The 17516-nt window shown below is 38.0% G+C and overlaps 1 protein-coding gene and 1 non-coding gene across 2 annotated transcripts in view; both read left to right on the top strand.

The window, feature by feature from the left end:
• Sgcd (sarcoglycan delta) overlaps window positions 1-17516 on the top strand; it is a 911604-nt gene that overhangs the window by 72237 nt on the left and 821851 nt on the right. The window lies entirely within an intron of this gene.
• LOC116910744 lies at window positions 2218-2377 on the top strand. The gene has a single exon (XR_004389257.1). It is a non-coding gene; the product is annotated as a U1 spliceosomal RNA (small nuclear RNA).

Below are 17516 nucleotides of genomic sequence, written 5' to 3'. Positions count from 1 at the left end.
AGGAGGTAGGGCAGTTACCAACGTAAACATACCAATCGCAAGAACAGGATGAGAATATGGCAGGGTTGCTCTGCCCAGAGAAGGACTTTGGAGAGAGGCATATTTGAGATATTCTTTCTAACAAATGAAACACTACACAAGACAGACAGGGATAAACACTCATTTCTCCTTTACTTCAATATCCAGTATTGTTTATAGGGTGAGTCTACCCAGAATCAGTGAGCAGTGGTTCTACATTTGTAAGATACAGAGTAGGGGGAGGGCAGAACAAGTTCTGAGAAGGAGCAAAGAAACCCTGCTTGAAAGAATTCACCTTGATAATTTTTTAGTGTTCTCTTTATGATTTCCAAGGAAAGGAGGGAGTTTAGGTTGGCTAGTGACTATTATAGACATGTTAGTACTGACTTTCTTGAGGACCTGCAAAAGAAATATGTAAGAAAATATCTATCCATCTGTCTGTCTGTGTGTCTGTCTACCTACCTATAATCACTCATCTATCTATCATTTTGTTGTTTAATTGGTGATGATAGGCATATGCTTTTGGGATCTATTATGTTTGCTTAATGCAGATAAATGTTTAATTTCTATGGTTACTATACCTACCAAGTAAAGAATTATCCAAATTCTCAGTTATGTCATGGCAAATTCATGTTACAGTAGTTTGAATGGATGAGAGAGCCTCACAGTGTGGAAAGTTTCTGGTCATTAAAGAACTTGTGGCAAAGATTGGACAATTCTTGGAGGGTGGTGGAGAGGATTCCTGACAATTTGTAAACTGTTCTCTTTAGTGCTGACAAATATGTCATCTTTCTTCATCACAGTAGAGTGGAGCAGTGAGGAAGATAAGAGCTTTTTATCAAGAGTCTGAAACCCTAGAGCTCAAAGGCGCACATGCCAACCCGCTCCTATTTTACTTTACTTGCAAGTGATGGGAGAAGATCCTGAACTCAGTTCTCTTGGCTCTCAAGCTGTGTCTTTACTTCACATGCTTTGAGACTTCTCTGCTCCACTTTCACTAGCCCTGACTTACCTATTACTTTTCAGATGAGGTGCACGTTATGCATTATACCTGCAGATTCTCTGTACCTTCCTAAGTGTGATTGCTGATGCCCAGGACTTACTGAACATTACACCAAGATAGACTCAGACTGTGGAAAGGCCTCTGGGAAGTTAACTTTCTTTTACATGACCCTGTTATTTCTTTCAGTCTCTAAAGTTTCTTTCCTACTTAGTATAACCATGACTTCCAACACCAAAAACCTTTTGTAATGGCCAATAGTGGAACAGGAGTTTTAGGAAGTCTTGTTTTTTAATGTGCTCTAATGTCCCATATAGTTAGAGTCACTAGAATTCATGAAGATATTTATTAAACATTGACTACATGATAGCTATGTGTATCTATAACACATATGTCTCCAGCTATGGTAGAGTATAATGTCTAGAGGTTAACAATGTAGTAGAACTGTTGGCATTAACTATGACTATAAATACTAGACGTATTTACATCTTGCAATGTATCTGGTACAACTATGGGCTGAATTTTAAATATAATTTAATGTCAATCAACTTAAATGAAAATTAAATTATCATACATGATTAACAGATATTTGGACAGCGTGAGTATAGAGTAAAAATAGAAATCTGTGAAAAGGGATACATAGTTACCATTTACAATGTGTGTAAAAGCCAAATCAAGACTGGGTACCATTTTGTACTAGATAAGATTTGAATTTCAGATGACTATTTGGAGCTTCATCATCTTTGCTGTAGTTGTCTGTCCAGTGACTTTTCAAGGTTAAGCTAATCTTTTGGCGTCTACGTACAAGCAACGAGCACTCATCCATTTGTGGCAATTAAAGTGTCTTCATTCATTGCAAAACAGTCTATGGAGACCACATTAGTGGCTGGTAGAATCGCATGCTGAAAGCCACAGGTGTGATGCATGAAAGTTAATTACTTCTGGGTTAGGGTCTGTGTGTTAGAAGGTCCTTATCCAGAACAGTCATATCAACGTGGTAAGATATCAAGGAGTTTCTGCCATCTATGATGCAAAGAGGACCCTGTAGGCAAGATAGAACTGGTAGAACCTTTTTCAGTTGGATTCTGGAATTGATTTTGTTGATTCCAAAGACAAGCTTGAAGTGGGATGTTTTCAACAGGAGTCACAAGGTGAAAAGCAAACCAGGTAGGGTTTCTATATTAACACCATTGAGATGTATACTTACCTAGCAGGGAAATACCATGATGATAAAGACAGCTTCCCCAAATCTAAGTTATATGTTGTACTCCCAATGTCCTGATTCCTAAGATCTCCTTAAATATGGGAAACCCCACTGCATAGATTGTTGAAGTGGGAACTGTATTTTCTCTCTCCCATATTGAAAATAAAAACCAAACTATTGGGATGAAGGTGAGTTGCTTAGCTGGTAAAAGGTGTTTGCACTTTGAGAATGACAAACTTACTGATTCCCTGGAACTCACATGAAGGAGGTTGGAGAGAACCAACTTCAGAACTTGTCCTCTGGCTTCTGTACATGTTATGGCACACATCTATTTGCACTCATATCATACACACACAAAATAATAATAATTAGAAATACTTAGGTACTCTAAAAGGATGAAAAGCTAAAGTAGTAGGGTCATGTGGAGACTAGCCTACTGGGCGATGTCAGATTAAAGTTACTACTTTATATCCATCACAACGTTGTTGCCTTTCTCCTTTTCATAATCGCTAAATGTACCATCATGGGTTTAGCTTGGACAGATAAAGAGAAAGAAATAAAGAAAAAGAGTGAATGGTCACAAAGAAGTATAAACAGGGTGGAAAAAATAAAAGAGCGAGAAGGGAGAAAGGACTAGAAAGTGATTCATTTCTGGGGTCTTTTCTTATGGCAAAACCAAATGTCCCAGGGTTTGGAAAGTGAACGGAGAACTTGGTCCTTGAATGAACATCAGGGATGTATAAACACAGCAAAGGTTGCCAGGTACCAGAGGTGGTATAGCCCTGTGATCATAGCAATTCAGAGGACCACAGCAGAAGTCTGTCTCAGACTCTGAAACCAACACAGAACCCCACCTCAAAGCCAATAAACAAAACAAAAACTGAACATACATCCGAATAGATATTTCTGGTTGCTTCATAACTCATATTCTTTTACATGTAATAAATAAAGTGTAACATTATAAAAGTTTCCTCATCATCAACTTTCTGAATTGAGTGATTCAGGCTACTTTTGGTATTTTTGGTTTCTGTTTTCTGTATAAAATGAAATCTTGGCTAAAAAAAAAAAAAAATATAACAGAGCCACTTTGTTATGGCTAAACCTTCTGCTCATCTCTCCCTTGCCTCTTGGCTTAAATGTTGGTCATTTATTGCTTCTATAATAGTTAATCCAGGGTTATTACTTTAATTATATGTAAGTAACAAGGAATACATATGCTTTGATATTTTAATTTTCACTGAAGAGAATGAAGATGTTAATTTAAACTTGTTAAACAGCCAATAAAATTAGCCATCATAAAGTTTAATATTGTTGCCTTAAACTAATTAAGCCGTGTGTGTCTGAACTTTATTCATTTTTTTTTCCTCCAAGCAGATGGTCTTTCCTCCTGTCTCTTTCAAGGCAGCAGCCAACACACCTTTCAATAATGTTTGTTGCTCATTTGAAGCAAAGCAGCAATTTAACGAGACACTATGTGTGGTAGTGAGAATGACAATGGATCCTGGTGTCTCCTCTCAGCAGCAGACGACGATGACACTTTAGCTCTACAACATTGTATATGTTGCATTTTATTTTATTTTATTAGTTTAATTTTGCTTTTACATTTTCCCCAAGTGCCAAACCATTTAAATAGCTTCTTAAGAGGGCATGGCCTCCTCCCCTCCTTTCCTTCCCCCCTCCCCCCTCTTTTCTACACCCTACTTCTTTCTTTTATTTCCACTATGATATTTAATCTTCCCTGCTTCCTTGATGAGTCTTGCCTTCCAGGTGGTGGCAGTTAACCAACCTTCCTCAGCCAAGACAGGATAAAATGGGACTCTAATTGTCGGTTAAACATGTCGACTATGGTTTTTCCTTGAAAGAACTTGTAATGTGAGAAATAGGAATCTGAAATGTTTTGTAAGTAAGAGTAGATAAAAGAGATACGCTCACCAAATATAATGGGTGTCACTTTGCAGATTAGAGAGGTTTCTTCTCAACGATTCTCCCTCAGTGTGCGCTTTTAACTGACAAATCCATTCGGATTGGTAGAAGAGGTCTGTTCCTCAGAACGAAAAATGAAATGCTAAGGTTTTAAAACATGGGGGGAAATGGGAAGTTATAAAGTATTTGTGAAAGAACCCTGGGTTGTTATGAAGAAAAAATGCTTCATAGCGAATAAATATGGCCTGGACAAAAAGACAAACCAAACCAAACCAAACCAACCAACCAACCAACCAACCAACCAACCAACCAACCAACCAAGCCACTATGAAGCCATTGTGGTATTGTTCAGGAGAGAAGAATGCTGTAGTATAGCATCACTATGTCTTCATGGACATTTGATACTGAAGTAGAGCCTTCAGTATCAAATGATACTTAGAGCAGTCAACCTTGAGCGTCCCAGACTGTCTTGAAAACATACTACCACACATTTCTATTGTAGAATTACTCTTGATGCTTATTTTTCAGAAAATTTAGTTAAGTGAAACCTTTAGTATATCAGTAAAGAAACATTACTAGTAAGAATAAGAGGCTTAAAGCATTGCAAGTTCACCTCAGCACTGAAGAGCATCAAAGTAGTATCCCCGCTCTGTTTGATTTCTAACATGTGGAATTTACATTCACATGTAAATGCAGATGTTCACATGTTCAGATGCAGATTCCCAGGCCATCAAATTCTGTATGACCCAGTATTTTAGAGACACATAGAGAAGTCTACATTTGTCAACTTGTTTTCTCTGAAAGTCTTCAGCCACATAGTTATCCATTCCACAGAGGACAGGGCTGAGATTTTTAAACAAAAGACAAAGCAGGTGTCTCCGAATTTGCATTTTCTACATGAGAGTAATGAGATCCTGGAATGTTCCCTTGGATTTTTCACTTTTTGGGAGGGTCTTCAGGCGTCTTGTTTTCTGTTTCAGAGGTGTTTGAGGAAAGAATATAAAAGAGGATGAAAAGAAAGAAAAAATGAATAGAGGAAACTGGCTGTGTTGAGCCTTCTGTCTAATAAGCTAATAATGGGTTCATTACGGTGAACATCTGGAGAAGAAATGAACGGCGGTGAGACAAGAGTGTTGGGAAGGTAGGAAGTGCAGTGAGCTTAGGGCTTTTGTTGTTGTTGTTGTTCTGTAGGTAACAGTGAGCCACCGAAGGAGGAGCAGGGCAGTCTGCTGATCAGAGTGTACCTGAATTCAGAGACTCAAGGAAGAAAGAGGTTATTGAATGGACTGTAGTGGAGAGGGTGAACTATTTGAAACAGCAATGGAGTTTTGTTTTATGCATGAAAAGCATTCCCTGTGCACGCCTGAATTCCGCTGAGAACAAAGGGCTAGTTGCTAGGTACAGAATCAAAACAAAATGGCTGCAGGTAGAAAATACATCCTGCGAGCCGGTTCTTATGAAAGCCCCGAATATTATCATTTCTCATCATGTTTACACACTGTTTTCAGGGCTGCTGAGCTGGTATCCTTCTGAAGCTACTCTTGCTTGCTTCTGTAACCTGAGAATGCTTGTTTGAAATTTGATTGTATTCTGGGGAGACTCTGCTAGGATTCCCCACCTTAGCCAAACTTAAACTTTAATTATAAGGAGTCCGCCTGTTTGTCAGCCTCTCAAAACATTCCCTCTGACACTGACTGTCCGTGTACCTGGTGGGCAGTGTAATTACTTGTTAGTGTACATGCCACTACAGAAAGAGAAATAGAACAATCACAAAAATAAATCTTCCTCCTTCTGTCCCCAATAAACCTGAGTCCCTGGTAACTCACAATCTTGTTACTGCTTTACAGAGAAATCAAGACCAAATCATCCTTTCTTTTTATCTTCTTACAAGGATTGAATGCCCACTGTGTACCTGGTGCCATCCACGATGTTGGAACTGTGGGGTTGGGTGACAGAAATTGTCATGGTAAGATGTGGAGGGACAGGTATTTCTAGGGATAATTATTTTCACCATCTGTTTCAGAGCAAATCAAGTCCATCTAATCTTAGGGTCCATGTCTTTGTTAAGTTCCAGTTTCATCTCTTTCCACGATTTTTTTTGGGAATACCAGTCACCACCGGTCTCATTTCTGATGGCCGCATGCATGTATGAGGTCCTCTGCCTCTCAGAGTTCTTCTGCTCTCATTATGTGTAGCATGTGGGGCATGGCTAGTCCCCCATTTCCCAGGGTTCTATTTTCCATCTTTTGCATGAAGAAATCACCTCTTTTATTGCTGTTGCTTTCTCTACTAGTTCTTTAGAATTTCCCTTAGAGTGTTACTTCTGTGAAGAATCCTGTTTCTTCCTCTGAACAGAGTTTTCACCCCTTGTCAATCCCATTGCTCCTCATCCTTTCTCTTTCTCAATCTTAAAACTGAATAGCTTCATAATTTTGTCATTTTTCTATTTTTCCATTCTAGACTCTAAGGTTTATGGGAGTAAGAAAAATGGCTGAGTCATTTGACTGTGGCAACTCAAATACTTCATAACTCATAAAGGACACTTAGTACATAGTTTTATTTATTAACTGAATGAGTAAATGTGAGGTGATATATACAATAATTGAACAGACATTGAGAGGAATAAATAAAGCCCAGCATGCCTTCAGGATCAGAAATCATCAACCATTAGCTAAATGCCGTTGATTATGATGATAAAAATTGCTGATGCTTAAGGAAAAACTTTAATGAACTTTCATTCCAATAAAAGGTTTTGAATGCAAAACGAATTGTGAGAAAATAAAAAAGGAATTTTCAATTAAAGAATATTTACCTAAAGAATAAACAAGATAATCCACAGTTGTTTCTTACATTTCATCAACTGATATTGATTCCTTTCTGATGTGAATTAACATTCTTCTGCCTTGTTCAGTAATTTCAACCCTTTTCACATTGATAACAACTAGTATTTAATTTAGTCCATCTTCGTTTTTTATTGTTGCAGCTTTCAAAGCTTTCAGCATTATATACTAGTTAAATTACATCCTCACCACACTGTTGATTTTAGGGTTTCACAGCCATTAACCCTTAAATGGATAATGGTCTTTGTTACTTTTTTTGTTCATCAGTTTACCTCTTTGTTATATTTCTTTAAGGTAGCTGTGTTAGTTAGTTCTATGTCAACTGGACACAAGCTAGAGTCATTTGGGAAGAAAGACTCTTAATTGAGAAAATGCCTCAATAAAATTGACCTACAATGAAGTCTGTCTGCATGTTATTGATTAATGATTGGTGGAAGAGTATTGGAGGGCCCATAGCACTATGGGTAAAGGCAACTGTAGGCAGATGGTTCTGAATTTTAGAAGAAAACCACGAAAGCCTTAGAAAAGAATCCAGTAAGCAGTACCGCTTTGTGGTCTCGGCTTCAATTCCTGCCTCAAAGTTACTGCCTTGCTCTGACTTCCAGGAAGGACAGTGATAGAAACACTCACTAAAACGAACCCTTTCCTTCCCAAGGTGCTTTTGCTCATGGTGTCTTATCACAACCACTGAAACCCTAACCCAGACAATAACTTTCATGGAAAGTTATAATCTAAGTTTCTGAAATCAAGCTAATAGTCAGCCCTCAATATAAAGCCAGAGCCACGAGTTTCTTGAGATTACTGCTTGAACAGTGGACTAAAGCATATACATGGTACAATGAGGTCACAGTCACTAGTATTATTAGCCTTGGTTATCAGAGACATATAGGATATTAACAGAAATTGACAGTCAGCCATAGAAAGCAAACCAAAGTCATAGCCCCACCCCCACTCAAATCAACAACAACAGCAACAACAACAACAACAAAATCTAAACACATGCACTCAGGATGAGAATGTGGGAAATCATTGATTGCTGAAGGCACTTACATGTCACATAAGTGTTGTGAACTTCGAAAACTTAAAATTCAGCCCATTGACCAAATCACCTTCGTAATCTCTCCATGACTCAGGGAGTGTATTTGATTCAGTTGTATGTAGCGAGGGTGTCCAATAAGAGAGTTGTGGAATAGGAAACTTGGTTTTATTCTTTTTAGATTTTTATAATTTATTATGAAAGGCAATAGCACATGTCACCTGTTCTCATTTCACTTCTGTCTCTGTAATAAAAATACTCTGGGACAAATGCAATTTGGGGGAAGAAATATATTTTATCTCATAATTTCAGGTTATTGTCCAACACTGAAAGGACATCAAGGCAAGAACTTTAAATAGCTAGTCACATCATACCCACAGTCAAGACCAGAGAGAAATAAATGCATATATGCTTGCTTGTTTGTACTCAGTTTCATTTGCCCACTTTTTTTGAGTTCATGAACCTGTCTAGTGAATTGTGCCACCCACAGTGGACTGCTGAGTCTTCCAACATCACTTAACTTGAGATCGGTCTATCCAATGTAAATAATTTTTCATAGAAACTCTTTTTCCCAGATGATTCTTCATTGTTTCAAGTGGAAAGGTTTAACTAACCGTCAAATGATTTAACCACTGAAATATAGATAAAACAAGTATCATATAATACAAATAAATCTGTTATTATGGAGCCCATGATTGTGTAATAATTACCAGAAGAGAGTTTAGAGAAAACAAACTTTGACCAGGTTTGAATATGTGACAAACTTTGAATATATGACAGCCTGTGGATTTGTAGTCATGAAATAGATCTCTGATTTGAACTTACATTTAATGGAATCAATTAGTAGCATACATATGCCAGTGACAGCATTAGTTTCAGCAAGAAGTTACTACTTGAAAAAACAACGAGGAGGTAGCAAGGAAATGGTGCAAAAGTAGCTTGAATAATAAAAAGATGACTAATATTTAGTATGCTTAGTTTTAAAAATGAGCCCCTCTTTAGACTGATACTTCAAACTCAACTGCTACCCAATTCTCTCATGTGGAGTTCTCAGTATGTGCAATTCAAAATTGTCAGACATTGTTGTAGCTCCGTTGTGTATATCATTTTTTATTTTGCATTTCTCACTTAATTCTCTGCCATAAACCTTTTCTCTGTTTCTGTATACTTAAAATAATTTTAGCAATATAAAAGTCCATCATGTTGATCTATTGCCGTTCACTGAACCACTGTGTTACCATTCATGTTTCCTTTATTTCAGTCTTAGGAGGCTGCAATAAATATTGCTGTGCATATTTCATTAATTCTTCCACCCAATTGTTTTTAGAGCACATAGCCATGAAAATAGATTTATTACATTTAAGGGTGGTCACAGTTCTTGCCATTTTACTATTTGGATGTTGACATTCTGTCAACATAGCTTTCCTGCAAGTAAAGGCAGTGGACCTTTTCTTTGCCAAAAATAAGTGTAGCCATCAGAAATGCTTACATTAATTTTTAAGGTTTAAATGTTAGCTTAATATTGATCTGACTACGGTGTTTTATCTTATTTGTAAACAGTCCTTTTTTTGAACTTTAACTGTAAAGTATATGCTATTCTCATATGGTGGTTCTTCTGTTTTGTTTTACTTTGTTTGAGGCAGGGTTTCTCGTTGTAGCCCTGGCTGTCCTGGAACTCAACCCATAGTCTGCTCTCAAACTCACAGAGATGTGCCTACGTCTGTCTCCCCATAGCTGGGATTAAAGGGATGCGCCACCATGTCCAGCTATGTTGTGTTTTAACAAAAACAAAAACAAATAAAAAAACTTACTTTTCTTTCCCAAGTAATAAAATTATTGAATGGATATGAGACTTTTATGTAAATATCAAGAAAAATACTAGCATAGGACCAAATCAAGAGAATGTTTCTGTTCTCTTCTTGTCTGCCTGCTTATCTCTCTGTCTATCTATCTATCATCTATCTATAATCTACCATCTCTCTATCATTCACCTTTATCTGTCCATATAATTTTCTGTCCTGAAACTATCAGCTATCAATCATTTATCTACATATCTATCACTTTATGTATTTATGTATGTATCTATTTTCCATCTATCTATCTCTCTGTCTATCTATCTATCTATCTATCTATCTATCTATCTACCTACCTACCTATCATCTTTCTCTTATCTATATTTCTATTATTGAGTATGCCACTTACTGCTGTGTCAGGTTCTGATAGTAAGAAATAGGTTTGCTTTTTTGGACTCTTCACTGTTCTGGCCACTAAAACAAAATAAATTCAATATTCCTTTATAGGAAAATATATGTATACTTGAAAATATAATCCATGACTGATGCTCGGCTCATACACTGAGACAAAATATGCTTAAGAATAGATGTGCTATCAGAGATTCACTGTAGATTTTTTTTTTAAAGAATCAGGCATGTAGAATATATTTTTCTCTTTTCAGTTCAATAAATATAAAAACAACATATTGATTTCTAGAAGGATGCTAAAATGAACTGAGTTGTGATTCAGCCTTAAACAATCTTTCCAGATAGCAGGAGAGATAAACTATATAGACCAATAGTAACAATACATGGAGGTTCGAGAGAATTCTTTTACTGGAGAATAATAAAAATTGAATATAAAGCAGAAAAGACTTGCTTTATTCCGGTGGGAGGCAAGCACGAATTGTTTCTAAGTAATGGCAGTGTTCTGGTAGGAAGGATTGAAGTCAGGAGGAGGGTTTCCTAAGAAGACAGGACAAGAAACGAGTCATGGTGTCAACATGTGTGAAGAGGGGAGATTGGAGAAATAAGGTCTATATTCACTTGAACATCTTTCCAGCTAGAGGTTCAGGTCCATAGTAGCCACACGAAGGTAAAGATTTGAGAAGTGTGGTCCTTGCTTTGAGAAAAAAGATATTTTAGAAGTCGATCATCCTGATTGAAGAAATTTCTACCCCATTATGAACATTACACTGTGCATTTGGAGGTAGTCAGTTTTCCGAGGACATCTTCTGCCTTTATACAATCTCCTCAGTTATGCTCTGTAAATTATTGATAGGAGAAAGTCAAGACCGTGCACGTGATTCTGGATTAAAGCCATGACAGTTACAGTTCCTAATGTGAGTAAGTCTACCTCTTTGGAGTTCAGCTTATACACATGAAAATTGGGGAGGATAGATTCTGTATATAGAAAGGTTCTTTCAGTTTGAACATCTGAAAAATCTGTGTGCTTTTAGATACTTTAAAAATTACCTTCCTTTGTGTACATGAATCTTCTACACTCGTCTGAAATTGTATTTTTAGAATTCCATTTCTTTGCATTGCAGCTTTAAAATCTTTAACATTTCCCTCCCCAGTTGAAAATAATCCAGCTGTAGGAAATACAGAGACAAAGAATGGAGTAGGGACTGAAGGAAAGGTTATTTAGAAACTGCTCCACCTGTGGATCCATCCCATATGCAGCCACCAAACCCAGTCACTGTTGCTGATGCCAAGAAGTGCTTGCTGACAGGGGTCTGATATGGGTGTCTCCTGAGAGGCTCTGCCAGAGCCTTACTGATACAAATGAGGATGCTTGCAGCTAACCTTTGAACTGAGCATGGGGACCCCAATGGGGGAATTAGAGAAAGGACTGAAGGGGGTTGCAACCCCATAGGAAGAACAACAATATCAACCAACCAGCCCTCTCGCCCCTGCCAAGACCTCCCAGGGACTTAAACCACCAACCAATGAGTACACATGGAGGAACCCATTTCTCCAGCTGCATATGTAGCAGAGGATGGCATTGTCTGGCATCAATAGGAGGTGAAGCTCTTGGTCCTGTGAAGGCTCCATACCCCAGTGTAGGGGAATGGCAGGGCATTGAGTAGTGGGTGGGTGGGAGTAGGAGCATCTTCATAGAAGCAGGTGGAGGTGGTAAGGGGGATGGGAAAGGGGGAAAAGGGAATAACATTTAAAATGTGAATATATAACATATTCTATAAAAGTTAAATAAGAGAAAATAACCCAAGTGTATTCTAACAAACCAATTGGCTGTCATTAGTTCTATAGGATTTAACCACATTAACTGCTACCGCCTCAGCTGCTGGCTTTACCAGTAGGAACGTATCATGTGAAAGGTGACTATTGATGGGAAGGGTTAATAATAAAGAACAACACAAAGGAACATGTGTATAGCCATTACCTCAAGTTTGTAAAGCCAGTACTGTCCCACTCCCCACTTCACAGATGGCCTGAACCATAGAGATCTTTTATCAATCCCAAGTGCAGACAGTGAATTAGCAGCAGAACCAGAGTCCGGATCCAAGAAGTGACTGAGAATTCACATGAAATGTACCACCGGACACTTTTCTTCTCCAGATTCCAGGCAAGAAAACAGCTGTAGGACTAAATTCTGCCTCTAGAAAACAAAGATCTCTCTCCATAAGAAGGAGTTGGTAGATGTGGGGACATCACCAGGGTTGGTGTCATTCTCCTAACCTCAACATTTTGCTATGCAATGCAGCGAGTGGAAGGTCAGTTATACCTGGTCAGACAACAAGAGGCCTTCAATTCCTTCCCTTATTTGTGTTTGGAAGTGTAGGATAGCACCTAGTCTATTGTGGTGGAGTTGACTTGAGTTAAGGAGCCCCACAGGCCAGCACATATACTTGTTATTTTTAGCACTGTGGCCATGTGATTCAACCATGCCACTTACTTTTATTTTTTTCTATCAATTTTCCTTTTATTTTTTGTAGTTCCTGGGTCGTTGGAGTCGTGCTTTGACTTGTTCATTACCTTTGAGAAATAATTTTCCACAAAAATTTCCATCTCTGTCTCTCTCACAGAGAACACACTGCAGTGTTTGGAAAGACAGACAGAAAGAAAGACTTTCTATTCTTCAGTACATGTACATGCAAATGACCAGGCAATAAATTTGATATATATATATATATATATATATATACACACACATATATGTGTGTGTGTATTGATCTTTAAGATGCACACAAATAAAAGGGTTTGTTTTATTATAAATAAAAAATAGTTGTATGACTTTAACTACTAATACTACTCTAAGGGAACATTAACGGATTCTTCTATTGCAAGAAATCTGATAACTGGTCAAGAGTATAGATTTGATAATGTCCAGACTAGGACTTCTATCAATCACTCTATTTGTAAAGTTCTGGATGTCATAAACAACTTGGAATTCGTATGCACATTGATCTCTTAAACTACTTGTAAATCTTAAATGGGATAATGCATGGAAATGGCTGAGGCCGGCTGCACAGTAAGTGCTTGGTAGGGTACAGGTTTCTGTAGGGATGATAGTAACAAAAAACAACTCTTCAAAGCAAAAAGTCAGAGAAGCATTAAAAGAACTCCAAACAAACTACGCAGCATGTATCCCCATCTTACATATATCATTCCTATGCACACAGAATATTCAAGATCATTTTCGCAAAAGAAATGTCTATCTCCTGTATTTAGAAGCTAATTCTTTTGGACTCATTTCCTTCACTTGTTGGATTGTATTCTAAGTTAATTATCTGGGATTAAGGGAAGGCTTATCTATAAGAATAGTCATCAAAGTAATGAATACAAGCAGTCCGAATATCTAGACTTGTTTTAGGAGAGTTTTAATGCATAGAAATTCCATTTTGATTATGATGGGATATTATTTGACAGGACATTAAGGAGGTTGCTGCAAAAGGATATATAACGATGGAGGGCATTTGGTATTTAGTATTGCAGCAACATGCAAAATCAAATAATGATTGTAATACCATTAAAAGATAATAAAAATATAAATTACACACAATGGATTTTCTCAGCTAAAGATGAACATAAAGCATTAATGACAACATCAATCTTAGAATGATTTTATGAGTATCACAGAATGGAATGCCACATGCCTGTTGTATATATTTGTCCATCCTTAGATACAGGTTGAATTTGTTTTCTACATTTTGGTTTAATTTCAACCTACACTGATCGTTCTTTACTGAGCTTGTACTGTGTTCCAGGAACTGAGCAAGAAGCTGAGAATTGAGAAATGATTAAACAGGCCACTGAGCAAGAGGAAGGAATATTACCCCCCCACACACCAAAAAAAAAAGAATACTATGTGAGTTTCAGAGCTAGCTCCTTCTCCTAAGGAATGAATTGCAAACAGTCAAAATAATAAGGACCATAGTTGTTCAGCTGTACTGTCACAGGGATTTCAGAAAGGTGGGGCTTCCCTAGGGAACTGACTTACTCTAAGACCCCTCTTCCTTCCAAGGGAAGCAGCTGAGGGATAGAAACCAGTCTGGTGTGCAGGCCCCTCGACTCCTCAGCAGGCTCTGTTTCATGGTCACGGTCAGGGTCCAGTTTACTTTCTTGTAACCAGAGGCTCTGGAAATACCCTTGAAATGTCTTGAAATTGACCATGAAGCACAGTAAATAAGAGTCGATGTCTATAACCCCAGAAAATAATTATTTCACATACTGGAGTTTGAGAAACACTGAACTAGATTAAAGACAGAACAGAAGAAAATCCTGTGGGCTGTTGTCTGGATAATGTCTCGTGTGGAGTAAGAGGTGGCTGAGGAATTTGGAAGTGCTCTGTACAGAAGCAGGTTTTCACATTACATTTTAGAATTGTGTCTATAATTATATGGGCATTAATAGCTCTTTTATTAGGAGAATCAAATTGGTAATAATGTGGGAAAGCACCTTTCCTGAGAAACGTGCATGATAAATGATTTCTAAATACTGTTTCAAATTTCCTGTTCATACTCATACATGCAGTTTACTCTGTTCATATTTAGAATTTTTATTACATTTATTTACCCTGTTGTTGTTGTTGTTGTTGTTGGTGGTGGTGGTGGTGGTGTGTGTGTGTGTGTGTGTGTGTGTGTCCTGTTGGCATGTGCACACCACAGAGTGCATGTAGTAAAAGGAGTACCTGCAGGGCTTGGTTCTCTACCTTGTGGGTCATGGGCGTCACAGGTGTAAGGCTTTGGTGACTAGCACCTTTCCTAAATGAGCCATCTTCCTGGCCCTACACACTGTACTTTAAAGAAGTGGGGCTGAAGCACCTGCTCTGCTTTACAGAGGCCCTGGGTTTTGTTTCCAACGCCCACATGGCAGCTTGAAACCTCCTGTAGCTCCAGTTCCAGGGGATCCAGTATCCTTATTGGCTTTACAGGCACCAGATCACATATGATATATACATATAAACAATTATAAACATTCATACACGTACAATAAAACATAGAATATCTTAAGGAAACATTATAGGCAGGTGCTTGCCTCTGTTATGTGTTTCCCCTGTAGGAGCCTTGTAAATAAGTATTAGTATTATGTCCATCTACTATCATGACTGTTGAATTAGTTGAGGTACTTCAGAGATATAGGAATACTGGGATATAAATCTATATGAATACATGCATGCCTACTTTTATAAATAGATATGGAACAACACAAACACACACACACACACAGAGGAGAGAGAGAGAGAGAGAGAGAGAGAGAGAGAGAGAGAGAGAGAGAGAGAGAGAGAGAGAGAGAGAGATTTCCTGAAATAGAAATATATGTGTAAGTATAGTGTGTGTGTGTGTGTGTGTGTGTGTGTATGTGTGTGTGTAAGTATGTATGTATCAATTTGTTCTATCTTTCAAAGGTGATTATTGTAAAGAAGTTTAATCATGGTTGTGGAGGTTGAGGTACCCCATCCTTTTTACTAGGGAAAACAAAAATATCAGGGATGTGTGTGTTACAATTTAACTCTTCCTCCTCCTCTTTTTGTTCCTCCTCCTCCCCTCTTATCCCCAGTTTTCCCTCTCCTACTCCCCTTACACTTTCTTTGTTCCTTACCCTTCCTCCTCTTCCTTCTCCCCTCTTCCTCCCTTCTTCTCATTCTTCCCCTCCTTCCTCTTTCTCTCCAACTTCATCTTTTCCTCCTTCCCCCCTTCCTCCTCCTTCCCCGGCTTCTCCTCCTTCCCCTCTACTTCCTTCCCCTGGTCCACCTCTATTTCTTCCATTTTACTCGAGATCTTAATGGTCTGATGAACCTTACTTATATAGGCAACCTACTTCACTGAGTTCCCTGATTCAAATTTGAGTTTCATATGGAAACATCATCACAGGCAAAGTTAGAAATGATATTTAACCTGGAATTCACATGGACCACTTCAGTAGTGAATAGGAACCCTGAACTTTGAGAGTCATCTGTCCTGTTAGTGTAGAGAATCATCTCCTCAGCTAAATTGTGACTGATGTGGCTCCATGGAGATAAGGTGTCCAGGCAAAACCATAACGTGCTCCAAAGAAAAGGAGAATAGTTTTTCATAAATGGCGACGTGTTCAGTATTTGACTGTGAACAGCAAGGAAGCAGCTGATCTAGGCATCAGCATCTTCATCAGTCAAAACATCAGTTGACTCTCTATTCTAGCATGATTGCCAGTTTCTTGCCCTCTCCTTTGTCTCAGTTTGCTGCTTTCTCACTCTCTCTTTCAGGGAGCTCAGAACTACTCAGCTGCAAATTCATTTGTAATGTTCTTGTTCTAGTCCCAGATTACCACACATGGGCAGTAGGAGCAGAGCAAGAGAGAGAAACTCTTACAGGGAGGAAATCATTAGCCTGTCAAGAGACACCAGGACCTGATGCAAAGTCTGATTAGGAAGGGCTTAAACTGCTGGGGAAAGTCAACAAAGGGCCCTCAAGCATTCATCTTGAATAATTCCATTCTACTTACAGGACCCAGAAAAAAATGTTAATATTCAACAGAGAAAGGCATCCCATCGTCAAGAAACCGTATTTACCAGAAGAATAATGGAATTAGAACAAGGATGCTTTAGTTATAGTCATGCATAGCAATTCAGTAGAAACCAGGAACCAGATACTTGGATTCACATCCTAGCATTTCAACTTGATTAATTACTTCTACTCTACACTTCTGTTTCCTCAGTTGTAAAATGGGGACCACGATAAATGTCTGTTGCCTAGAGATTTGTTTTCTATAATGAATGAATTAATACCTAGGCATGACCTGGCAAAGGTTATTCACTCATTGTAAAGTACTGTTGTCATTGTTATATTTGTGGTGATTGATAAAAGTTGGCAGGTGTTGTTACTAAAGTCTATGTTATGAAATATTCAAGGAACTAGTTGTCCATAAGGTCAGATTTCTTCCAAGAAAAAATGAATTTAAGTATTATTATATGGACCATAATATATTTGTTTAATTTTCCTTCTTTTATTTACAAATTTGAATTGACATGTGATGACATTTAGAGTGTCTAGTATCTTCACACTTATTAATCTCTCCAAGACTCACACGGGTACAACTCTTGAAATTTTGGTTATTTATGAAGGAATGTGAGTTGGCAAGTGATGAAGTCTTTAGTCCCTATGATGGATCACTGTAACCAAGTAAATAGCACAGAGCCTGATGTTAAGAAAAGTGTGTAGGCCTTGGAGTTGCTACAATTTCAATTTGAGTCGTGCACCCCAATTGACTGCAGGCTAGT

This window comes from Rattus rattus, chromosome 9 (genome assembly GCF_011064425.1).
Source record: "Rattus rattus isolate New Zealand chromosome 9, Rrattus_CSIRO_v1, whole genome shotgun sequence".
Classification (NCBI taxonomy): domain Eukaryota; kingdom Metazoa; phylum Chordata; class Mammalia; order Rodentia; family Muridae; genus Rattus; species Rattus rattus.
This window is presented reverse-complemented; position numbering and strand designations above follow the sequence as displayed.